General features: G+C 42.8%; 1 protein-coding gene across 3 annotated transcripts in view; it reads right to left on the bottom strand.

The window, feature by feature from the left end:
* LOC139391821 (semaphorin-6D-like) overlaps positions 1–26705 on the bottom strand; it is a 134069-nt gene that overhangs the window by 86031 nt on the left and 21333 nt on the right. For all 3 annotated transcript variants that reach the window (XM_071139389.1, XM_071139390.1, XM_071139391.1), the window contains one exon: positions 20648–20810. The gene's annotated coding sequence lies outside the window, so the exon portion shown is untranslated. The remainder of the gene's footprint in view (positions 1–20647; positions 20811–26705) is intronic.

Genomic DNA, 26705 nt, shown 5'->3' with positions numbered 1-26705 from the left:
GGTTGTTGTGGGGGAAAGGGGTTGAGTGTGTATGAGTGTGTGAATCCCACAACTGTTGCGAGGGAGTAAAATATGTTAGGGACAATTTAGGATGATTCACAATAATCCTGTATTCACAACCTAAGTGTATGTAAACTTCCGACTGTATATATAAACACACACACACGCACACGCACACAGAGTATACGAAATTAAAAACACTTGCTTTTTTCATGACAGACTGACCAGGTGAATCCAGGTGAACGCTATGATCCCTTATTGATTTCCCCTGTTAAATCCACTTCAAATCAGTGTATATGAAGGGGAGGAGACAGGTTAAATAAGGATTTTTAAGAGACAATTGAGACATTGATTGTGTGTGTGTGCCATTCATAGGGTGAATGGCCGAGATAAAATATGTAAGTGCCTTTGAACAGGGTATGGTAGTAGGTGCCAGGGGTACCGGTTTGTTTCAAGAAGGGTCCATGCCCCGACTAATTGAAGGCAAAGACTTTTCAAAGAGGGATGTGAGTTTGAAAGAAGAGAGAACGTGTGATGGCGGTAGGCTATAGCAGTTATTTATTCAGATAAGTCACCCATAACCATTCAATCTTCATGGAGAGAAGTGAATATCATCTACATCTTATTCTAGTCCCATATTACTCAAGCATGTCATTACAATGATGAAGAGGGATGCCAGCTCTTGTTTGCTGATGTTAAAATACAGCAGCCAATTCAACTCACGGGACGTTTGAATTAAGAAAGAACACGCGATGGCAGTAGACTAGCAGTTATTTATTCAGACCAGTCACCCATAACCATTCAATCTTCGTGAAGAAAAGTGAAAGCTGTCTACATTATTCTAATCCTATATTCTAGTCCTAATGTTGAAAGCAAGGAAGAAATGTAACAGGAGGCTAATATGCACGTTTCACAACTTTAGGGGAAATATTGTGAAAGATATATGCTTCAGACTAATTATACTCCTATTATCTTTCAAAATTAAAATCAGATTTGCTAGCCTATAATTGTAACTTTGTAGGACACAAGTCCTGCACCAGCGTCCCATGTTCTCTCCCAGCTTCATGGTTTGAACGAGGTGCGTAATTCATGTCATATAATACAATACAGTAATACACTCCCCATTCAAAAAGATTAGCCTATTGGAGCTTGTTTAATTTATTTCCTAAAAGAGGATAGCTACATCTATGGACTTTTATGTTTTTCTTTCATGCGTAATTTGTGGTTGCTTATTCAGTATATTATATATGCTGTATTGGATAACGGCACTATGATTTGGGCTTTTTTGGGGCTTGGGTTCATAGCATGTATTTAATATATGACTCATCAGGCTCAGGTAGCGTCAGGCTTGAATTTTTATGCTGATCAACGCTCTAATCAAATCCAGACATATTCATATGCTTTATAATGCTTTAGAATGGCACTTGCGGTTTTGGCGGGACATACTGGTTACCCGGGAGAAAAGTGATTTACTTTCCTGAAGAAATATTTGCAAAAAATATTCAACCCTAGTCACATTGCTGGTTGAAAAACACACCAACACTGATCAGGGGGTAAACCACATTGCTGCGGCTGGTGCAACTGGCTAGGCTGCTTTTCAGTGACTGTGTTTAGTGGAAATACATGGTGCAAAACAGTGTAAGGTTTGGTATGTGCTGTGCACACCGAACTGACACCTATTACAGATACACAAAGCAACCCCTTCGAGTTTGATCAGCAAATAGGCCTTGTGTTAGAGACAGAAGACAGCCTTGACGCCTTCCCATTTCTAAAGCGCTAGAAGAAAGTTGCTCCGAATTACTAATGCAGGGTAAGATATTTTTTCGTGTCCTAATGGTTTAAGTTAAAATTTTGGGTAGGAATATCTGATCCTAGATCTGTGGTTATGGGCAACATCTACAATGTCAAGCCATTTTCGCACCATGTCCCTTTAAATAACGGCAAATGAATGAAAAGGCCAATCAAATGTCTCCCATTACAGAGTGCCAATGCGCCGTGCCAGCGATAATGACCCTCCAACAGAAAAGTAATTATGCTAATGATCCATGCATAACCCTAATGGCAGCCCCAGCCCTAACACTTGAAGTGTCAGAAGAGTGACAAAAGAGACACACATACACAAGCGTGTGCGCGCACACATGCACATTCACATGTATATACACATACACACTCATGCCCATAGGGAATGAGAACAGCCTCGGGGCAAGCGTGGCAGTTCCCACAATGAACGGACCTAGCCACGCAAGCGAGAGTAAAACCAGAGACGGAAAATGAAGAGGTGCAGGGAGAAAGGAAGGTCTTTCAAGTTTAAGCTTTTGTTGAAACTTTCCGCAAGTGAGTCACTTTGTCTGAGACCTAAAGATGTATCTTTACCTCTAGGTCCCAATCTAACCATTTAGCTAACTGGGTAAAACTAAATTGGCTCAGATGTAGTCTTTATACATTCATCGCTGTTAAATTTCTTGTTTTGCAAACAGTGTCGGTGTGAGAGTGGGTGTCCAGAATTAAATAAAAGATCTCTCTATGGGGGCTACCTGAATTACCCTTATTCACCCTAGTTCACCCCACATACACTCCTATTCCCTGAGATGAGCCCGAGGGCACTGCCTCACAGAACACTACAGGGTTGCTCCTGTTAACTGGGTAACATCACTCCCATCCCGTCATGTGACATGGCTACACCAAACAAAGTCAAGGGATAAGAAAAATCTTCAGAAGCTGCATGTTAAATAGGGAGAAACGTTCCATTAGCAATTTCTAGCATCTACCATCCCTCCTTCCACAGCCACAGTCTAACATCACTCGCTCCCACTGGCCTCTAAACAATCTCCCACCCATATCTCCTCCAATCCAGAAGCTTCTAAACTATATATCTTCCACTATATTCTCTCCCTCAAGTTTCTTTCAACCATCTTAATTTGCACTCCTATTGCTACTTTTAGCTTTTTCCCCCCTACCTCCCTTCCTCCCTCTTTTCATCTTTGGTCTCTTTCAACGACTGATCATCACTCCCACGCTGTACCCAGCCACAACAAGCTTCATCTAACTGTACCCTCTGGTCATTCCAAACTACTGTACAGTATCTCTCTCAGACCACTCACTCCATTCAGCTTCTTTCAACAATCAAGCACGACAAACCCTCAGGACTACATCTATTTTTGCACAGCTCTTTCTCAAGTCACTTTCAACGGTCGAATATGTGTCATTCTGGATATAGATTGCCTAAATGACTGCAATATAGTGTAACACGATGTAATGCTATGTCAACTAGCTAAGTTAACTGTCAAATAAGGTGACATCTTCTCTATTCAGGCCATCAAAGAGCTCCTCTCAGCGGAGGCTCGTCTTTCAGTCAAGCCAAACTCCAAAAGTTTTGAGAATAGGATCTGACTGGTGAGTATGTTTCTTAGTACCCAGTTTAGATATCAAAGCCAGTATGCTAGCAGTGGTCCAACAATACAGCCTTTATGCAACTTTCATTGGGAAATTAAGCTTTGAAGCAAGCATTTGCTTTCTTGTTCTGTATCATAGGCTATATTTTTCCTAGAGCTACAGTCCTGTATTTTGATATACTGTGACTGTATGTTACTCCGTTTTCTCAACCGAAACCCCAACTTGTCATATATAAATATTTAGACCTAACATGCATTTGCTCTCTGGTTTCTAATCTGACAAAACTTCACAGCAAAAGTTTGCGTTTGAAATATAATAAATTAGCTAATTTAGGAGATTTCCGCTTTGAACTCGAGTTGCCGCTTGCTGTTGCTCTCCCTTGAGGACGTCAAAGGAAAAATTGGACGGTTTTCAGTTAATATCTTAAGAGCATCCTTATATGTACTGTAGTTGGAAAAAAAACCCTGCTAAATCACTTCCTCTGTTACGTTTTTTCATAAAACAGTATTTTCCCTTACCCTCCAAGATTTTTGCAATCGTTTCCCAAGCTTCCTCTGACTTTTCAGTTTCCTACATTTCCTACAAAGCCTCAACATTTCGTTCTCTCACCCCTCCTCTCCTTTCTGAATATGGGGCATGCATATTTGGAGGTGGGTTGTGAAGTCGCATGCAAAGTTTGTCATCCTACTGCTTGAGTGAAGATGCAAAGTTGTTAGCACTGCCGTGGTGTGCAGTTCCTGGGTGTGAGAAGTTTTTATTTATTTATTTAATTTAACCATTATTTAACTAGGTAAGTCAGTTAAGAACACATTCTTATTTACAATGACGGCCTACCAAAAGGCAAAAGGACTCATGCGGGGACTGGGATTAAAAATAAAAATAAATACAATATAAATATAGGACAAAACACACATCACAACAAGAGAGACAACACAACACTACATAAAGAGAGACCTAAGACAGCAACACATGCAAGGCAGCAAGACATGACAACACAACATAACAACAACATAATAGCAGCACAAAGCAGTCAAAGCAAAGTCGAAAGGAGTGATATTTCATAGTTTGACGGAATCGGACATTCCAAGATGCATGCAATAATTAGTTACAATACGACATGAATACACCTGTATCACTGTACATCAACATTTGCGTATGTAGCCAGCATTTTCGACCAGAAAACTACAAAACCGATATGCAAGCTGAACTTGTGGGAGGGACACCAAAAAAACACTGACAATGCGGTTTCATCCATATTTCCCTTTTCCCTGAAATGCCCGGAATTGGACGACCAAACAACACAAAAGAAGAGAATTCATCACAAAGTAAATGAAGATGTTTCGTTACATACTATTTATCTACCCTACTAATACCACCTAGCCATATATCTAAAAAAATCTAGCATGTCTTCAGGCTACAAAAAGGCATATGTCGTGTGCAAGTTATCAAAGCTGTACCTAAACTAGTCAAAATGCTCATAAAACCCTCCATTTTCCTTTGGTCATCATGGATGGAGATTATTGAGAAGGATGTAGCTAACTAGCTAGATAAATGTCTCGCTCTGTTTTCACCTTTAGTATTTGCAAAGTGTGACCACCACCTCTACATTATCGCCAACAAAATCACCACTACAACTGAGGGTAAATAATGTTATGCAATTCGTCACCACAGTTACCTTTGATTTCTCTTGCTACGATTTGTACCACTTATCTCCACAAGAATACACAGCTTTACCACATGCATTTGCCACTTGAGTCATAATATTATCGTAAGTTGCCATTTAGCTCTTAGAATGTTTGATAGTGGAATAATCAAGCTAGTCTCCATTTCTATTATTGTCTTATGCACTGTATCACACGGGACCAACATGAACCCAGTACAGCCCAGCCAATGACGTCAACACCCTCCAAAAGAAGTGGACTTCAGATATTGCAGTGAGGAAGAGGCTCCAGACCCCCGCGATACAAGCTATAGGGCTGGAACAAGTTCAAGCTCGTCTTCAGACTGACAGTGCTCCCAGGAATAGAGGAGGAGTACAATCTCCAGAGGAACATTTCGCTGGCAAGGCTGTCCACCCAACAAAGACAAGATGACCAAAATATTAAAAACTTTGTAAATAAAACTGTCTCGCAGCAGAGCTTGGAGCAAAAACAGAACCTGTAAAGGCATCCGCATACATAGGTTCAGTTTACTCCTATCAGAACTCGGCTAGGCGACGTGAACGTCTGTGCTTGCATACTCCCTAAAGACCTTCACTTGAGAAAGGAGGAAAATAGCAGCAATATTACGGTTTGTTCCTCTTGAGCCACCGTAGCAACAACATAGTCATAACACCTCCTCAAAATAGTCAGAATTAATAAAAAAATCGCTAATTCATTTTGACATTTTTCCAGAGGAAGTCTTAGATGTAGAATTGCGATATTTGCTGGAGTATTTCAGTGAAAAAAATGTACACGAAAGCTAGTCGTCTCTCACTGAATGACAACAAACACGTAATTGAAGAATCCCGTCCATAGTTCCCTCTCCTACTAGGAGTAGTACTGTTGACCAATCACAGAAGGGGCGTAGACTTTGACTACGTACAAACGTACAATAAAAACCTGCTGAACAACAAAACAAACAAAAAAAACGTCATAACATTTTCACAAATTGTTTTGACTGGGAAGCAGGCGACAGGCTTTCTATAGAAACAGATGTCCCACAAATCCATCAAGAGCCTGTGTAATGTACACGCTGCAGCAAACCCCCAAAAGCAATTTTTCGAGATAAACATCGACTCGCTTGCATGTGCGTGCCTGTTTCAATGAGTTTCTGCATTCCAGCCCCTCTGAAGATAAACAGACACATTAAACATGCAATTAATAGGGACGTGCTCATGTAACGACCCCTCTTAAAAGGAGGGAGAGAGAGGGGAAGGGGGAAGAGATGGAGGGCTGAGGGTTGGAATAAAAGACCTGTGCTGACGGGGCTAATTTGAATATCAAATCATGATGTAAAACGGTGAATAAAAGTCAATTAGGGAGGGGGACAGGGTGGGGGGAAAGACATAGACAGGGGGGCACAGAGGGAGGCAGAGAAGCGGAGGATGATCATATGATATGATGACAGAAAGGCGAGAGAAGATAGAGGAATGTAGAAAGAAAGAGTGAGAGAAGAAGTGAAAGAGAGTGGGGAAGACCAGTGAGGAAGAGAGGGGGGAGAGATTGATGGACAGGGCGGCGACTGCAATCAAAATTGAGACTCATATTGCACAGGCCATGGACTCAAATCAATACAATCACGAGTCCAAATGACAAAAACCTTTATCATCAAATCAACCCTAACCGATACACAGCCATGGGGCATTCTTCAGAAGCTCAGCTCAGACTGTCACAGGACCTTCATAGGATGGTGTGTGGAGGTGTGTGTGGGTCCTCTAAGTGGTCCCTGAACACCATATTCAAATAGTTCCATAATGCGGTTGGCCCCGCCGTGATCCAAAGCCAGTCGTCCGACGCCCATTGATCCAGTTTTACTTATTTCTGCAGGCATAATGAGGGCTGAATATCAATTCTCACAGTGTGTGTGTGTAGGTCTGTGTGAGACAGAGAGGAAGCGAGAGAATTTGAGTGGGTGTGTGTGACAGTGAGTGAGTGAGAGAGAAAGAGAGAGAACGCAGGTGTGTGTGTATGTGATAAAACCTGTGTGTGTGTGTGTGTGTGTGTGTGTGTGTCTGTCTACACAAGCAACTGTGGGTCTGAATACAGAAGCTTTATTATGGAAGCCACTGGGGAGAAAAGCTCCGAAACGCACATCACGACAGCATCGGGCACCGCGGGAGACTGAAATGTGGATTTTAAAACGCCAGAGAGAAGCTTTTCCTGACAGGCTGGCAAGCAGGCAGCGATCAGCCAAACATGCACAGGCTCACTAGCGCATACATGCACACACCCAGTCACATGAACACACACACACACACACACACCTGTCTCCTAAGCTGCCTGCCACCAAGGACACCCAAAAATGCTGTTAACCCCCCTTGCATTAATTATTGACAGTCATCCTGAAGGGACACATATGAATAATACAAAAACGTCACAGTGCCTGGCAGCCCCCAGGCCACATGAAAGGAAAGCGCACTGCGCTAAACTAGCATTTTACCTAGAGTCTATTTGAAGCCCCTGTCCCACAACAGTGGCTCCGCTTAGAACTCGGAGACATAGGATGCAGGCTTTAACTTGACTTGAGTCAAGTCGGTTGGCAATAGATGAGGGTGGAGAACATGTAAAAAATGTAAACCTCAGTGGGTAAATATATCCAGAAATAACCAACATTTTCTGCGAAGAGGAAGGACTATAGTGGCTCCAGAAATTGTCATTTTTAATGTTCTTACTGAGGAATGTGTAGCTAAAACCCACTGTGAATGCTGAGGAAGGGCTGGTCGACCGAAACTGGAGAGAACTCCACAAACAAACAATAGAGCTGTATGTTTGTTGTTTACCATCTGCGTTTTGTTTGTTCTTTACCCTGGTCCTCGGGAACACAAGAGAGGGGGTTGCTGGGTATCTGGACGGCCCTTATCGGTTTGAAAAGCCGTCCCTGGAAGCCTGCAGCAAATCAACAGTTTTCGCAATGATCCCCTATATAAGGAAGAAGAGGTACTGATTCTGCTGAAGAATACATTTAGGGTGCTTGGTAGGGAGCCTCAGCAGAAAGCTTTTGATGGCTCTCTGTTGTGTTCAAAGCACAGCAACTTTTTCCAGTTTAGCTATCTCAGTTGTGTTCAAAGCACAGCAACTTTTGCCAGCTTAGCTATCTCTGTTGTGTTCAAAGCACAGCAACTTTTGCCAGCTTAGCTATCTCTGTTGTGTTCAAAGCACAGCAACTTTTGCCAGCTTAGCTATCTCTGTTGTGTTCAAAGCACAGCAACTTTTGTTCATCTCTGTTGTGTTCAAGCACAGCAACTTTTGCCAGCTTAGTTCTCTGTTGTGTTCAAAGCACAGCAACTTTTGCTTAGCTATCTCTGTTGTGTTCAAAGCACAGCAACTTTTGCCAGCAATCTCTGTTGTGTTCAAAGCACAGCAACTTTTGCCAGCTATATCTCTGTTGTGTTCAAAGCACAGCAACTTTTGCCAGCTTAGCCATCTCTGTTGTGTTCAAAGCACAGCAACTTTTGCCAGCTTAGCTATCTCTGTTGTGTTCAAAGCACAGCAACTTTTGCCAGCTTAGCTATCTCTGTTGTGTTCAAAGCACAGCAACTTTTGCCAGCTTAGCTATCTCTGTTGGGAGTTTTTATTTTGAAGCTTAGGTTCTTAAGTTGCTTTTTAAGTGTTCATGAAGCAGCCCCTGTGAGGGAAGGCTAAAGGTGCCTCTTCGCAGTCTCATTGTAGCATAGAGGCTTCGGAAGATTTTAGTCACAGCTCAGGGACACAGCTGCAGAGGCAGGCTAGGATGGACGGCCATATTTGGTTAGCGTTTGTGCCGGTTTCACACGGAGAGACCGTTGGAGGAGGGATGTGGGTGGGAGGAGGTAGCTGACCCAACAGCAAGGGGTCGTTATGATTGGTTCTCAGACTCATTCCAGTAATTAACATTTGATTATTTATTTCTTCCCCTGGAGGTGATTGGGCTATAGCCTAGTTTTTTGTTGGGCACTGTGTATGTGCGCGCATGTGTGCATTCGTGCGAGCGTGTGCTCGTGGCCGAACAAACTACCGTAACCACACCACACACACACACATATCCTTCCCATGCACACACAGACCACACACTTTCACCGGTCCTCACTGCTCAGTCATCCCTCAAACAACTGCACTTCCTCGTAGAGATGAGCTGATAAACCGGAAATGATCGACATCGATCAAACCAACCACTTATCGTGGACCTTTTACTGATATCGTTCATTATGATAAATAACCTTTAGGGTCTTACTAGAGAAATCTGAAGTTTGAAATGAAATAAGTTGGCAAATATGGGTGATTGTTAATGGGAAAATGGATAGCTGCAACATTCAAAGTAGTAGTAGTAGTTTTAAGTGTAAAATCAAAAAATAACAATGGTGCACATTCATATTAAAAACGTTAACTGTATCGTTATAATTCAGTCCATTTCTCATGATATGTAATTTTGCTCTACGTCGTCGCCTCCCCTACCCTCCAACCACAGAACAAACCAGAAATGTGAGCAACAACAACGATGCATCTGTGCCGCACCTGTTTTCTTAGCGGTCACGTGTGTAATGCTTTCATACACCCGGACCCTCCTCCCGCCACCAATCACCAAACACCCCCCCCCCCCCCCCCCCAGCAGTTCACCACATAGACATCTGTCAGAGAACAGTCGGTAGACTTTCAACAACAGAAAACAGAAACATAGATGGTGATATCATCAGTGTGACAGACAGTTCTTACTTTGATTGCCAAAGACTACAGTACCTTCTATGGCTGGGTGATATAAAGGCCATTGTCTTTGCCTCACGGATGAAGCAATATGGCATGTCACCAGTTGGCACACTTTTGCAGGGGTGACATGTGAACTAAACGCTGTTCTCACACACTGCAGCCAAAGCCACAACTTCAATAGCTTCCAAATTAGAAGGTGTGGAACATGGATGTTGTCCAATTGGAAAGAGCATTTAAAACGTAAAAAAAAAAAAATTTCTTTAAAAGTATTGATATGTCAATATCAGTCAGCCTGACAAAGATTCTCGGAGTAGGAGGGATCAGTTATACCTTTCAGATCCGAATGATGAATAAGATATTTTTTGACAGGAGGGAGCTGGTCCTAGATCAACACACTTGCTCAGAGAGGCTTTTTGAAGAGGTATGCTAGTTTTTCTCTTCTTCTCTCATTCTTTAATCTCTACAATAGCGCAGACCAGCACACAGTGTCCGGAATCCAGCTACGCAACCCCAGTGTGACGCCTGCCTCAGGATTCCTGGGTTGTATCGACTTATCAAGATCGTATTACAGACAGTGCACCGCGCTGGTTCACTCTGACATCCCTGTGCACATTCTTGTTGAGATGTCTGATGTGATGCCTGTGATGGTTGTGTAGGCTCATGTGTTACGTGAAGCTAATATCCACTCCAAGTATGTACAGTACAGTAAATGTGTGCATTCACATGTGAGTTTTTGTGAGGACTTGGTTCGGGGGTAAGACGAGATGTCGTCCTACCTGTAGACGATAAGACAGAATTAACATAACCTAAAAAAAAACATTGACAGGTGTGGCCGTAATAACAAGATAAGAAGTCGTAACAACAAGACCGTCACTATCGCACCTGTCATCTACTGTCACACCAGTCATCATGGGAGGGGCTGTCAGACAGGTCGGGCCACATGTAGTGCGGGGAAAGAGGAGAAGAGAGAGGGAGAGAATGAAGAGGTAGGACAAGAAGAAAGGGTGAGCAGAAAGAGGAGATAAGCAAAAAGAGAGAAGAAAGACCATTAAGGACGGAAAGAGCGAGATAGTGAGAGCAAGCGAGAGAGAGAGCAAATATCAAGAATGCACCCAAAGCTGAAGAGAAGCGAAAAGGCCAAGGAAGAGGCATTCTTTTTAGGAGAACAGACATCACGTGCGAAAGGAGGGAAGAAAGGAGAGCTAAAGAGGCCCCTCCGGTGAGACAGGGGGATGAAGAAATGGAGAAGAATGAGACGGGGGAGCAGGAGAAGGAGCAGGGAAGAGGTACTCTCTGAAAAGAGGCAGTGAACAGGTGAAAATGGGAGGTGGGGGAGAGTGGGGGTACAGGGACAATCTTTGGAGTTGACGAGGACAAACGGGTTCTTGCTGAGTTCTGCTCAACCCAGTAAAACACCACACCACCCCCTTCCTCTCTACCTGCCCCTCCTCCCTGGCTTTGCCGCCGGTCTGTCCTTTCAGCTCCACTCGCAAAGGTGCAGATATTCACTCCAAAGCAGAATCATACAGACATATAGTGACACACGCACACGCACACACACGCACACGCACAGAGACACACACTCACACACGCACAGAGACACACTCACACACGCACAGAGACGCACTCACAGAGACACACTCACACGCACAGAGACACACTCACACGCACAGAGACACACTCACACGCACAGAGACACACTCACACGCACAGAGACACACTCACACGCACAGAGACACACTCACATGCACAGAGACACACTCACATGCACAGAGACACACTCACATGCACAGAGACACACACATAGAGAAACACACAGACAGGCACAGAGGAAGGGGAGCTGGCCCCACTGTAAGGGAAGATGTATGTGTCTCAGTCACATGCATAGCGAGTGAACAGCACAGGTTCCCCAATGTTGTAGAATAGGTGACTGTGGGTGTTTACAAACGATGCTCCACAGTTTAACACTGCAAACAGGATGGCTAAAACTGTACAGTCAGACCGGGACTGCAGCAGAACCAACAGGTCCTTTTTACAAAGCAAATGGCTCTCTGTGTGTGTGTGTGTGTGTGTGTGTGTGTGTGTGTGTGTGTGTGTGTGTGTGTGTGTGTGTGTGTGTGTGTGTGTGTGTGTGTGTGTGTGTGTGTGTGTGTGTGTACATCCGACCTGCGCATGCCTGTGCGTACATGAGTGGATTGTAAATGAAAGATACACACAGGCAATACACTTCTTTTGAGGGGCATTATGTCCTTGAGACATGGGAATATTATATGTGACAGCAAAAAAATGGTAGCCAATGGGATTGTGTGTGCATGCAGAAGAAAGGGAAAGTAAGGAGACCCTCATTTCTGCCTTGAATGTCAATTAGCTTGAGGAATATCCCCAGGAAAGCTTGCCATCTCTATTTGTAAGGTCATTATTTCGCTAATTGCATTCCAACCCTCATCTGTTGAAGCTTTGTTCATGGAGACACTTTGAGGAATGAACCCCATAAAGTGTTGGCCCTTAGGACACAGACAGATAAGGGATGTTTAGTTATGAATTAACCCAAAAGATATGGCACAGTATCTCACATTTGCTTGCTGCTATCATCACATGGGACGTACTGAGAGAAAGTCCTTTGAAACTCCTTTTAATAAGCTCAGTCATTGTAAATGTCAATTGTCTTGTGTTAAGGACAACACAATAAGTCAAATCCCTTATAAGTGTGTCTCTCTCTATACACGCCTGTGTGCACCTACAGTCTAAGGAGCCAAAACACAACTCCAATCTACACCTTCCTAACAAGTCCTGTCATTGACAACATTATAGCCAAAGGAGCACAACCAGACAACGAGCAATGTGGTCACTTACGTTCCTGGAGGAAGGGGTGGAGAGGAAAAGAGTCCGGAACCCTGAGGGTCCACTTAAGCTAATGAATGGCTTTTGAGGGAGCTCTAAGTCGTCTTCCATTAGACAAATGAGCAGGCGGTAGCCTTCACGTGGGGAGTAATGGCTGCCACACCGTAATCACTCTTTCATTCTAATCAGGGTTTTCTTTAATGAACACGCAATCTCTTGTGCTCAGGAAACAGAATAGCTGTATTTCATTAAAATAACTTAAATGAATAGCTAGGGAAGATGGACAATAGGTCTGAGATCAGGTAATAGAGTAGGGCTGTCCTTGAACCCGCTTTTCTTGGAAATCTTGGAAGTCAAAATTTGTCTTTGTCAACTGCTTAATGTTGTGTAATTTGCATATGCTAAATTGAAAAGCTTTATCAAATTCAGCCACTCGGCAGACCCATGATATTTCTTGTGTGGGCATTGGGCAATGTTCAAGAGCGAAAAAATGTATATTCACGAGTCAAGGTTCGGAGGTCAGCCATTTTGTGCCATGATCCAAACATGCTTATCCAATCATGTTAATTGCAGAGTGTAAATATTGGATAGGCGTTGCCTTAGCCAGTGCACTGCTGGTACGTTTTAACCATGAGAGTGACTCTTGGCAGAGATGGCACTGTATCAGGTGTCAGTGCAGAGATTCCCAGAGGATATTGTAGCTCAAAAAGGGATACATAAAAAAAAAGGGTTGCACAATAAGTTACGCTGGTGACGTCAATCAGCGCATCATCTTGTATCAGTCATGCTCTACTTGATTGGAGGAGAACACTACCAGAACTAATGTCAAATGTCTGGGAAAACCCCTGCAGGGAGAATAAGGATGGTGAGGCTGCAAGGACTATAGGTTAGAGGTCATGGTGCATTGCCTTGGCAAACCAGGGAAACTTGAGATGCCTGAGGAGTCTGATGAGATGGATATTGGTTCAAGCTCATAGCACAATCCAAAAGAATCGGGTAAAAGCTTACAGGTTGAACAACTGAGGTTTTTTTTTTATTTTATTTTTTAAATGAATGCAACATGTGCAGTTTCATATCTGCGCTGCTTTTCTGCACTGTCAAAATGTCATCCCAAAACTCCAAAGTAAAAAAAAAACATATCCTCTAAGGTTCACAGGATCAAGAAGGGCTAGGCTACGTTTGGAGAGGGAAAAGTTCAGGCTGGCACTATCTGGTGCTTGATACAGTATCTGGCATAAAACGGTGATGTGTACTGTACGAGGCTAAGAGCTATAAGCTACTGAATCGCTAAAGGACGCACAGGTACGTGACACAGGATTAAATGGGAAGCGTACGTGAGGGTGTAAAAGCCAGAAAAGACTGTGGTATTTTTGGAGTCTTTTAGAAATACACTACATAACCAAAAGTATGTGGACACCTGCTCGTTGAACATCTCATTAAAAAAACATGGGCATTAATATGGAGTTGGTCCGCGTTTGCTGTGATAACAGACTCCACTCTTCTGGGAAGGCTTTCACTAGATGTTGGAACATTACTGCGGTGACTTGCTTCCATTCAGCCACAAAATAATTTGTGAGGTCGGGCACTGATGTTGGTTGATGAGGCCTGGCTCGCTGTCGGCATTCCAATTCATCCTAAAGGTGTTTGATGGGGTTTAGGTCAGGGCTCTTTGCAGCCCAGTCAAGTTCCTGCACACCGATCTCGAACAAACCATTTCTTAATTGAACTCGCTTTGTGCACGGGAGCATTTTCATGCTGAAACAGGAAAGGGCCTTCCCCAAACGTGTTTTCAGTGCTCCGGAGTCCAATGGCGGCGAGCTTTACAACACTCCAGCCGACGCTTGGCATTCCGCATGGTGATCTTAGGCTTGTGTGCGGCTGCCCGACCATGGAAACCCATTTCATGACACTCCCGACGAACAGTTCTCGTGCTGACGTTTTTTACACGCTACATGCTTCAGCACTCGCCGGTTTCGTTCTGTGAGCTTGTGTGGTCTACAACTCCGTGGCTGAGCCATTGCAGCTCCTAGACGTTTCCATTTCACAATAACAGCACTTACAGTTGACTGTGGCAGCTCAGTAAGGCCATTCTACTGCCAATGTTTGTCTACCCCCCCCCCCCCAATAGATTTTAAAATCCCTTGACGTTTAATAAGGGCTCTACCTTTAAGGAATGGAGAACGCTTCCTAAAAATGGTTTGTAGGGGGTTTAAAGACTTGTTTGCCTTCTTTCACTTGCCCCCCCAAAAAACAAGGTGTTCAAAAGTGTAAGGTTTACCCGAACCCAAATTTCTGGAACACCCTCAAACTGGTCAATGATCTGGTCACATACCTTTGACCTTCATTTCTACCTCAGAACATGTGTATCCCTCCCTAGCCCACTCTCTTAATGCCACCAAACAGGGCAGTCTCCAAGTGAGGCTAAAATCAAGCCAACCCAGGAAAAGTACACCATCACCCCATTGTCTATGCCACCACAACTTGACAGTGCCTGTTTAAATTAGGGGAAATACCTTCACATGGCAACAGTCCATCTGCCGTTCTGGGCTCAAGGAGGTGGGGCTTAGAGCACTTTACAGGGGGGCACTGATCTGATCCGGTTTAATCCACAGACAGAAGTAGACCCACCCTGACAACTGGACTGAGCAGCTCAAGCTTCTATCTCCCCCTTCCTCAAGTCAAGCCCTGCCCAGGGAGCCAGACCTGTCAGCTTAACCCCCTCCTCTACCTGACTTCCACCATTAAAGACTTTTAGATCAGGCCTTTACCCACCATGTGCTTTCAAAAGGTTTGGAGAAAACATGGAGACAATGGGCGGTTGATGGCTTCCCCTGATAATACATACACTTTTACCAAATAGGAATGGTAGATTGACATGGAAGTATGAGAAGGCACACCGGAAACAACTTGACTACTTGCGGTTAAACCCATGCAACATTATAATAAGTGTAATGTCCTCTCTGACTCCCCACATTGTGGTTCACAATTCCCCAAAGCCCCTTCTCACACAGGTGAGAGGTCACATGACATGGTAGGAGGCTTGTTGCCATGGACCCCAGGCTCTCCCCGACATTACCTCAATTATACTTCCAACCCATCTAAACACAACAGTCATTTCTGAGAGAAACAACAGAAGGATTCTGTGTTGCATTTCCACCACAAATACTAATTTGTGAGTGAGCTATATCTTATCAACTAGTCACTTAATGGACACCCTTCAAAAGTCTTGGAAAATAAATAACAAGGATGCACTTCATGCGCAAAAAGCCAAATGAAAGAGTTGTGGAGTGACATAAGTTGACTGACATTTGAAGAATCACAAGCAACAACACATCTCAGTTCTGTAGTGAGGTTAATGGTTTCTTCTATCTCCACTCAGTAATGGTCAAAATGGCCGTCTAACCGAGGCGTATTAGGCCTATCTACCCCTGACTGGAGTTCAAAAGGCTTAGCAGCATTCGTCTCCGTTTCCCTGTGTGCATCAACTCACCCCAATTATGCAGCTGACGCCTCCCCTCTCCCACGTCTCCCCTTCTTCCCTCGACCCCGCTAAATCAGATTAGCTCACAGCGGGCAGGGCTAGCTTTTCACCCCCACATTTTTGATGGATATGACTAGTCTGAAAATATCAACAAAGCGTACCCCCCTTAACCCACCACTCCCTGTTTGTCCGTTACGAGAGCTAGGAGCTGAGCAGAAGGGGAGACGAAATTAGCGACAGGAGGTCAAAGGTCAATGGATTTGAACTGTCCCCCCCCAGGGGAGGATGACTTCCCCTCTCATTGAAGCCACGGCAGTTCAAGACCAACCACGGTACCGCAGGCATTGTTAGCAGATAACAGGATCCCCATTATAGTGAATGGAAAAATTGCGATCTTTGTAGTCAATCTTTGTGTAAAAAAAAATACATCTGAAGACAATCATGGTACCACAAACTCGACTTCATTTGGCTGCAATGCGCCGTTGAGTCGTCACGCAGGAATGAATGGTGTCACGTGATCGATGGCTTTGTCCATCCATTTGTCTATAGAGACAGTCATTGGTCCCCCAATCACCACCTTCCTCTGTCAGTCTCTAAGCTGTGATATCAGCAGCATGTTCTTAGGTATGCCTTCCCCTATAAAAATGCATCTGAAGCACAAAAGCTAGCACTATATTGACCTACAGGCCAATAGATATGGCACTTAATGCCTGCAATCTATTCAATTTCATGTATTCAATTTTATGAATACTTTTACCTGAAATGTAAAATATCAGACTATTTTGTTTTGTCCTGAGTTGTCGCTAAAATGATGTAGAGTATCTGAGGTAAACCTGAAATTCACTGAAGTGTGCAGTCATCCAAATCCCACTAGGAAAGTAATGCACATGGAGAAAGGAACATTTTGTGCTAATAACTGTAAAATAGGCAGCAGCGATTGACAGTAATGGTTCCAGACGATAATGGCTCCACAGCATAAAGCCACAATGCTTCAGCCCTTTCATCTGTGAGAGGAAATTAGGAAATGGAGCATTACCTGTGGAGCTGCTAGAAAAGAGAACATCTACAAAACGGCACAAATAATGGGTCTAAAAGACATCTAGTTAGGCAAGTTAGATTCACAGGAATCCGTTAAAAAGGATCCCTGACACTTTGGTTCCTATGTTATTTAACCATTATCATAAAGTGTACAGCAATTAGGCCTACATTCTACATTTCATACATTCGGAATAATCTGAATTCAACCTAAAAGGTTTGCAGTAAGGGACGTTCCATTTGATTTCAATCACTTTTTAACCGCACCCCTTTTGATTTCAATCACTTTTTAACCGCACCCCTTTTGATTTCAATCACTTTTTAACCGCACCCCTTTTGATTTCAATGAAAGCTTCTATAAATATTTGCCGATGATAGAAGCAGTCAGAAAGTAACTTTTTGGACCCGAATGCCAAAACATTTAGGAGATAGAGGTGCTCAAAGTTGATCCATTTCGCACACCCTATCCTACCATGAGACATCCATGTCTTCATCATTGGAAAATATAAACGGTTGAGATTGATGTAATTTAAAAGCTTACAAACGGTCACGCCCTGACCTTAGTTATCTTTGTTTTCTTTATTATTTTGGTTAGGTCAGGTTGTGACGAGGGTGCTATATGTGTTTTCCCTGTCTAGGGTTTTTGTATGTTTATGGGGTTTTCCAGTCTAGGTGTTTTTATGTCTATGGTTGCCTAGATTGAGAACTAATCAGAGGCAGCTGTTTATTGTTGTCTCTGATTGGGGACCATATTTAGGTAGCCATATTCCTTGGGTATTTTGTGGGTTATTGTCTATGCGTAGTTGCCTGTTTCAGCACTCTTGTTATATAGCGTCACGTTTGTTGTTTTGTATAGTTTGTTTAAGTGTTCTTTCTTTCATTAAAGAAGAATGTATTCAAATCACGCTGCGCCTTGGTCTCCTCACTACAAACAGGGTTGTCAAACTTTTTATAATTTCTTTAAAAAAAATGTGTTTCAATAAAAAAAAATTACCTTCAATGTACATTTTCTTAACTCATAAACTATTCAGCATTTTTGCACATGTTGTAGTTTAGACCCAAATTTACATCTTCTGAGGTTTTTATGTTGTGCCCACCATCAGTTCATTGTATTTTTATTTAACTAGGCAAGTCAGTTAAGAACAAATTCTTATTTACAATGATGGCCTATCCCGGACAAACCTGCACCGCCCTATGGAACTCCCAATCACGGCCGGATGTGATACAGCCTGGTTAAGAGAGAGCATGCTATTGAAAACAGGGTAGGGTGGGTGTCATGTTTTGGCTGATACATTGGAGAATCCGCGTATTTGGAAAGGATCATTTTTTCCCTCACTTTTTATTTTAAAAGGTATTTGCAAGACATTATTAAATAGTTTGACAACCCTGTTAAATTATAGAAAACTTAACCGTAGGGTTGGGTGATATCATTTAACAGGGTTGTCAAACTATTTAATTATGCCTTGCAAATACTTTTTTAAATAAAAAGTGAGAAAAATAATAATAATTCCTTTCTAAATGCGCGTAAACTCCGATATATCACATTATTTAAACAAAAATGGACGGTATTTGACGTTTTTTAATAAAACAAATAAATGTTCTTAATGAGTAGTGTGTGACCCGAGGGTGATAAATACATTCTCAGTGATTTCAATGGGTCTTCCTTCATTCTAGATGTTCAACTTCAACCAAAAGTCATTTTTCAGCATTTTCATGCATTTCTGCACTCATTTAAAAGCATTTCCACACTGCCTCATAGGTCTGCACGAGGTATTGGCAAACAATCTAGGCCATATTTTTAACCAAATATTGTAATTGCAATTTGACTTGCAATTTACAGCAAAACAATTGGGTGAACTGTTGGAGTCATATAGAATGATTATTCTAATTCTATAGTTAGAATTTAATAGCGGGCACAGCTAGTTTTTATTTCCTTATCAAGTTGGGCCTAAATCGCTAGCTAATAAATCTACTGAATCAGAGCAAACCTAATTAGCTATACAGCTGTTTGACAATTAAAATGCCAGGGAAGAGTTGTGACAGCGTAGGAACCAAAGTGTTGATAAGTGTTTCATAGGGGACCCTATAATCTTTGGATACATCGCATGTTCTCTCTTAGCTACTTCATGTAGCTTTCATATTCATGCTTCATTCCTCTTTGATTCTGAAGATACTGTTGCACAAACGACATGCTGATCTAGGTCTACACCATCACTGGTGTTATGAAGCTGTATAGCTAATTATGTTTGCTCTGATTTAGTACATTTATTAGCTAGCCAATTAACTAGTGATTAGTATTACTAACACGATTTAGGCCCAACTTGGTAAGAAAATAAAAACCAGCTGTTTGCAGATGTAAGAAACAAACTAATAGTGCAATTATAGAACACAAGTGGATTTATAATAAGAAGCAAAGAGAAAACAGCATCGTTGTCATCAACATTGTTGCATGTGCTGCACTGACCATGCAGACTGAACGCAAGTGTCTCGTGGAGGAGGAACAACAAATGCGATCCTTGAGTGACAGGGGGCAGGGCTAGGTCTGTTGAAAGTGGCATGGAGAGAAAGCTTCTTGAGGTGACTCAAGAAGCGAAGTAAACTATAAAAATGGACGTTAAACACAGCCTATCACGTTTAACAAACCAAACACTCAAATACCGTTATAGAAGGTAAAGTAAAAACGCAAACCGATCCGTGCATCAATACCAATACCAGCCCTACTCAACCATTTATATTTTCCAGTGACGAAGACATGGGTGTCTCATGGTAGGGTAGGGTATGCTAAATGGCTCAACTTTGAGTACCTTTATCTCCGAAATGTTTTGGCATTCAGGTCCAAAAAGTAACTGTCTGACCACTTCCATTATGGGCAAATGTATGGAAGGTTCACATCTAAAGGGGTGCGGTCAAAGTTATTGAAAATGAACGACAGTTTATGGTTGCAAAATGGGAATTGCTGCTTGACTTGATGTGACCACACTCTGCACCTGAGAGGCACTTCACATGGCTAACACGGTTCACATCAGGAAAATGGCCCGACAGCAGAAAAACAAAAATGTGCAAAAAAATTTGATTTGTAATCCGATGCCCTAGATAAGGGTCCCTTGCTTAAACAACAAATGTTGCTGGATGTGTTCCAATGCTCTTACTCAAAACAGGTCAGAGCCTTTCCCATGGGATCCTCGTTGCGCCCTGAGGCAACCTCAGAGATGCAGCACAAGTTCAACCCAATTACAGGAGAAAAGAGGCTTGTTGAGACAAGCATTTTTCTCAAAACACAAGTTATTGGGTGGCCGCATCAAACAAATAGGCCAGCTTCGTACTTGGACCGATTAATCTGGCTGCCACAGGGCACATTTGTACAAAGAAACCCCACAGAGGACTCTAAAAGTACAGTAAGCCTCAAGTCTCCACTAGTAGGTCTATTTTTTCAGTGTCTCCTCGGATTTACTTCACTATGTCACATTAGCATTCTCGCTGTCATTCTCTATTCCTTCAAGGACAAAGAATGACTTACCTCAGCTTCTGAATCGTCCAACAACGGCAGTGGGATTCGATGAGCCAATCGGTACAGAGTGAACATCCAGTAGGAATCCCAAATCAGAGGACAGAACAGGATTCTGAAGGGTTCTGAATTTAAGAGGTATGGGCTGAATTCTTCCTCCCAACTGACTGATTACCTGTGAGGAACAAAAGTAAAGAAAACAGAGCGAGCATTAGAGAGTGCTTGAGCATGCCAAGAGGCGGCACCTCCACATTTATTCTTATCCTAACTCATTCATTTTTTTATTTTTTTATTTCACCTTTATTTAACCAGGTAGGCTGGTTGAGAACAAGTTCTCATTTGCAACTGCGACCTGGCCAAGATAAAGCATAGCAATTCGACACATACAACAACACAGAGTTACACATGGAATAAACAAAACATAGTCAATAATACAGTAGGACAAAAGAAAACAAAAAGTCTATATACAGTGAGTGCAAATGAGGTAAAAAAAGGGGGGGGGGGGGGGGGGGGGGTTAAGGCAATAAATAGGCCATGGTGGCGAAGTAATTACAATATAGCAATTAAACACTGGAATGGTAGATGTGCAGAAGATGAATGTGCAAGTAGAGATACTGGGGTGCAAAGGAGCAAGATAAATAAATACTGTATGGGGATGAGGTAGGTAGATCGCCCATCTGTAAACCGCCCATCTATGTACAGGTGCAGTGATCTGTGAGCTGCTCTGACAGCTGGTGCTTAAAACTAGTGAGGGAGATGTGAGTCTCTAGCTTCAGAGATTTTTGCAGTTCGTTCCAGTCATTGGCAGCAGAGAACTGGAAGGAAAGACGACCAAAGGAGGAATTGGTTTTGGGGGTGACCGGTGAGTTATAACTGCTGGAGTGCGTGCTACAAGTGGGTGCTGCTATGGTGATCAGTGAGCTGAGATAATGCGGGGCTTTACGGATGGCACTGTGATAGACTGCATCCAGTTTGTTGAGTAGCGTGTTGGAGGCTATTTCATAGATGACATCACTGAAGTCGAGGATCGGTAGAATGGTCAGTTTTACGAGGGTATGTTTGGCAGCATGAGTGAAGGATGCTTTGTTGCGATATAGGAAGCCGATTCTAGATTTAATTTTGGATTGGAGATGCTTAATGTGAGTCTGGAAGGAGAGTTTACATTCTAACCGGACACCTAGGTATTTGTAGTTGTCCACGTATTCTAAGTCAGAACTGTCCAGAGTAGTGACGCTGGACAGGCGAGCAGGTGCGGGCAGTGATTGGTTGAAAAGCATGCATTTAGTTTTACTTGCGTTTAAGAGCAGTTGGAGGCCACGGAAGGAGAGTTGTATGGCATTGAAGCTCGTTTGAATGTTAGTTAACACAGTGTCCAAAAGGACCAAAAGTATACAGAATGGTGTCGTCTGCATAGAGGTGTACCAGAGAATCACCAGCAGCAAGAGCAATATCATTGATGTATACAAAGAAGAGAGTCGGCCCGAGGATTGAACCCTGAGGCACCCCCATAGAGACTGCCAGAGGTCCGGAGAACAGGCCCTCCGATTTGACACACTGAACTCTATCAGAGAAGTAGTTGAGAGGTTTTCAGTAGCCCTGTAGCGGAGTCAGATTCCTCCAAGGTTGTTTATATACCAGCCCAGCAGCGGTCACTTTTACCATCGTCCTACTAAAAAGCCAGACGCCTTTAGGAACCATAGTCCAGGTAAACACTGAGCTCAGAAGTGGGAAATTCTGCCCCTGAATGGACTCCCTGTCTTGTTTTTTTCTGTCAGTTCGGCCCTTCATGGATTGCATTAGGTCAGTTGCAAAGATGTAGGTGAATGAGTTCCTATTAGTGATGTGCGGGTTGACTCATAACCCATAATCCCTGGGGCGGACGTATCTGTGTGGCGGACGGGTTTAGAGTCATTAAATATTGTGTTGCTGAATGGCGGAAAGGGTGGCTGGCGGGCGGGTTGAAGAAAGAGAAGCAATACCTTAAAAAAATACATCAATGTATAATTATTGTGTAATTTATATAGGCTACATTAAGATTTTTCTTCCATTATTTTAGGCGATCTGGTATTAGTACATAAACCTAAAAATGTAGGGCTTAACTCTACGTGCACCAAATAGCCTACACAGCGAATCGTGTGTGATGTGTGATGACTGTGAGGCGCTATCCAAATTTGACAGTCACAAGATGAGACTTCAAATACAGTAGGCCTATGACACGTCATGGGAACTGTAGCCTACTATTTAGATGGGTTGAATGGAAACTGAAATCTGGGCACTGACTGTAGGTGTATAACCTCTCACATAGCTTTAATATTAATTCCTTCAGAATTAAGCATTTCTTGTAGTAAAATTATACACCAAATGTAGGTAAAACCTGGACAAGAACAGGACTGGAGAAATATGATTTATTTATTTCTGCATCTTGAGAGAATACAATGCTCAAAGGTGCTGTCTTTATCATAAAAGCTGACAGTATTTCAACCACATAAAATATGCATCGAAGCCGAACTGAAATCTTATCAGAAACGCCTTGGGTTGTTTTCGCAGCTTTCTTTTTCTTTACAACCGGTCAACCTGATGTCCTTTTGACAATTTGCACAGCAAATCTTTCCTGTTTTTTTTAATTATATTTTCTCCCCAGTCCCTAAACGTATTTGCTCCGTGAAAGATGACAGAAAACTTTACCGATGTCAACTACTATAGATGGAAGCATTCTATTACATTATTCTGTTAAAAAAAAGTCCTTTATGGAAACATATAATGATAAAAGAGAAGCTACATGCATTTAATTATCAACAGGTTGACTAACAAATATCCTTACCAAAACTTCAGAAATGATGAGCAGAAACAGATCTAAATCCGGCAACAACAAAAAATGCACACTGTCCAAAAAATTCGGCAGTCTTTGACTATAGCCTATAGCGCATTTTCTATATTTGTAGGTTGGGTACGGGCCTCAGATTTCCACTTTATCACATACAGTCAGGAGGTTGCGGATGGGTTATTAGCAATTGCGGGCGGGTGCGGATGCACAAACAGCTGACCCACAGACCACTAGTTCCTATATTGAGAGTAGCCCCCCCAGGAGCACAGCTACATATCAGCCAAAAAGGCAGAACGTCTTCATGTTCTGAAGAGAATGAGGGGGAATTGGGGCAATCGGCAGTGTGTCTTTTGGATCAGATACGTTTGTGCTGGAATCCAACCGACTATGTCTTTCCAAAGTGAACCAGATCTGTTTTATACAGCATGGGCCGCTTTTCCTGGCTAAACCGTCGCTAGTTAACAATACACAGAAAGACAGAGGCCTATTCCATGCGCAGCCCGGGCCAAGTGGAATGCAACTGACTGCCATCTGGTGTCAGGGGGGCAGGGCCGCCCACGTTTGACGTTTCCAGAGGGTCTATCAAATGTGCCGTGGCGCTTGCCTTCGCCCTGCCAAAAACACGCTGCCTCCCCCGTCGACTTCCTGATTGTGTTTAGCACATGCTCTCAGCACAGCTGCTTGGGGAGTTTTTTTTCCTCTCCCTCGAACGCAGCTCAACACAACACGCTTACTGAGCGCAAGGGGAAATCATTCTCTGAGCAGGGCACCCCAGCCAGACTCGGATATCAGGCGGTTGGCCCCAACCCACGGTGGTTAAGCGTTGAAGCCAGCCTTAAGCGTTGAAGCCAGCCAATATGTCATGGTCTCTTCCTACATAGAGGAAATGTTGGAAAAGGGCATTCTGAACACTGATAGTGTCATCATTGTTCAGGGTGGTGCCATGCTTCAGATAAGTGCCACTAGTAGGGGGTCTATACGTCAGGCCTTTGAAAATGAGCCCATTGGTTGGTATGCGATCTAAAATGGAAAGCTGCTGGGAAGTTGTGGAGGCCAAAATACATCCTCTGCAATCAGAAAACACCACAGCCGGAATAACCAAAGTGGTAGAGTACAGAGAGAGATGATTAAAAAAAATGGTACTGAGAAGGGTGCGGGCAGCTGAGCGTGTTCTCCCTGAACAGTAGAGCTTGGCAACCTGTGCCCCAAGACACAAACCAGAGCCTTGGAGCTCAGCTGAGATTTATCAAAACCATGCCCGTGTGTTCTGTGCTAACAGTTGAACTAACCTCAAACTCAACTCTCCCCCAGTTTTAGAGGTTAAGGGGAGACACAGCAAACCTTTAGCAGGAGAAATGAGCTATTGTCATGACTTTAGGAAACCTACTTCCACTACCCCAAAATCCTTGTTTTTCCCCTTAAATCTGTTCCTGGGTCAATTTAAGCCCTTTTCCAAATAAACCATTTCTCCTGTCATGGCTTGTTACCTTGTCAATAGGGGGTTTCTTGTTTCCCTCCTAAAGTAGCTAGCCCATCAACAAAGGATCTGTCATTGGGAATTAGCCTGGGGCAGGACGTTTCTAGTTTAACTGAATCCGGCCCTTGTTCTGGGTCCTAAGTGTGCCCATTGTAGTTCAGATCACCACAGAAAACCAAAAATGTGATTAAATCTAAAAACCCAATCACTCCTCCCTCGCTATAAGACCAAAGCATGTTTTGCTGTGGGCAGACTGAGCAGGAGGTCAGCCAAGCAGGTCGAGGGTTGAAGAACATTTCAGATCTGTGTTGTGACCGAATTGCCTACTCATAACACTCTAGGACTAGTTAGATGTTTGCCAAAAAAGCATGTTCAACAATGGGTGGGATTACGGTCTAAAATAACAGAACAGTGAAGAATAATTTCAAGATTTCTGTGGACCAGGTTTGAAAGTCTTTGACAAACATTTTTAATTAAATACTTGAAGATTCTGATTACAAAGCCAAAATATAAAATGGCAAATTATTTCATGAACATTAAAATAGAGAGAATGCCAAGAGTGTGCAAAGCCATCATCAAGGCAAAGGGTGCCTACTTTAAAGAATCTCAAATATAAAATATATTGATATGTTTAACACTTGTTTGGTTACCACATGATTCCACATATGTTATTTCATAGTTTTGATGTCTTCACTATTATTCTACAATGTAGAATAATAGTACAAATAATGAGAAACTCTGGAATGAGTAGGTGTGTCCAAACTTTTGACTGGTACTGTGTATATTTATTTATGTATTATTATAGCTTCTATTCATCAAATTGTTATGTATTTCACTTCGCTTTGGCAACATTGACCTTGTCAGTCATATATAAAGCATATTGAATTAGAATTTAAGCGAGAGCGAGAGAGAAAAGAGAGAGAGATGCATTGCTTTGACCATACTTGACCGAAGGACTGGAGTGCTTCAGGGCAAAGCAGCTTGTTTTCGACATACACTTCTTACCCCATCCCAAAGAATTGTGAGATAATGAACAGCATAGCCCTGCTTCATGTGAACAATCCACCTCTCTCACCACCAGTCCAATCTACTACCTGACTAGAGATATCGAGAGGCTCTTCAGATTTTCAACATGCCAACCCCCCTGGCCTAGACAAGAGTTGACCTAGGTATGCCCTAAGATAGTGTGTGCGAGAGAGAGGGAGCGAGAGAAGCAGAAAGAGAGCGGTAGAAAAGGAGCGAGCGAGAGAGACGTCAGGGCAAATCAGTAGCTGGTCCAACGATACACCTACACAGTTGACTTATGGCCTGACAGAGCTTCCAGACAGAAATGGGACCCATAGGAACTAGCGTTGTCACGATAGCAGAATTTTGACTAACACCGATACCAGGTTTAGTATCACAATGCTTTATACCATCACGATACAACAGTGAAAAAAATGAGGCATATTAGCCAAAATCCCAGAATGGCATTTGATCCAGACAGATAAACACAGCTACTGCTCTGTTCAATCGTTGAGCATCTTTTAAGTTCAATATCATTCGATTTGAACATTTCTATGCCACATTATTTTTGACAGCTATGCATTAATGAATCAATTATACAATCATTCAATAAATATGACTTTTTACAAATCCAATTTCAAAACTACAATGGCAATAATTGATTTTGTATGGTACATCTCTATTGATAAACTGGGTAAATAAAGATGTAGTCTAGGTCTATTCACAATCCAGGTGAATGCATATTATTTCAACAGGAGTGTGTG

Source organism: Oncorhynchus clarkii, chromosome 32 (assembly GCF_045791955.1).
Source record: "Oncorhynchus clarkii lewisi isolate Uvic-CL-2024 chromosome 32, UVic_Ocla_1.0, whole genome shotgun sequence".
NCBI lineage: Eukaryota > Metazoa > Chordata > Actinopteri > Salmoniformes > Salmonidae > Oncorhynchus > Oncorhynchus clarkii.
The sequence above is the reverse complement of the archived record's forward strand: the minus strand, read 5'-3'. Positions and strand labels throughout refer to the sequence as shown.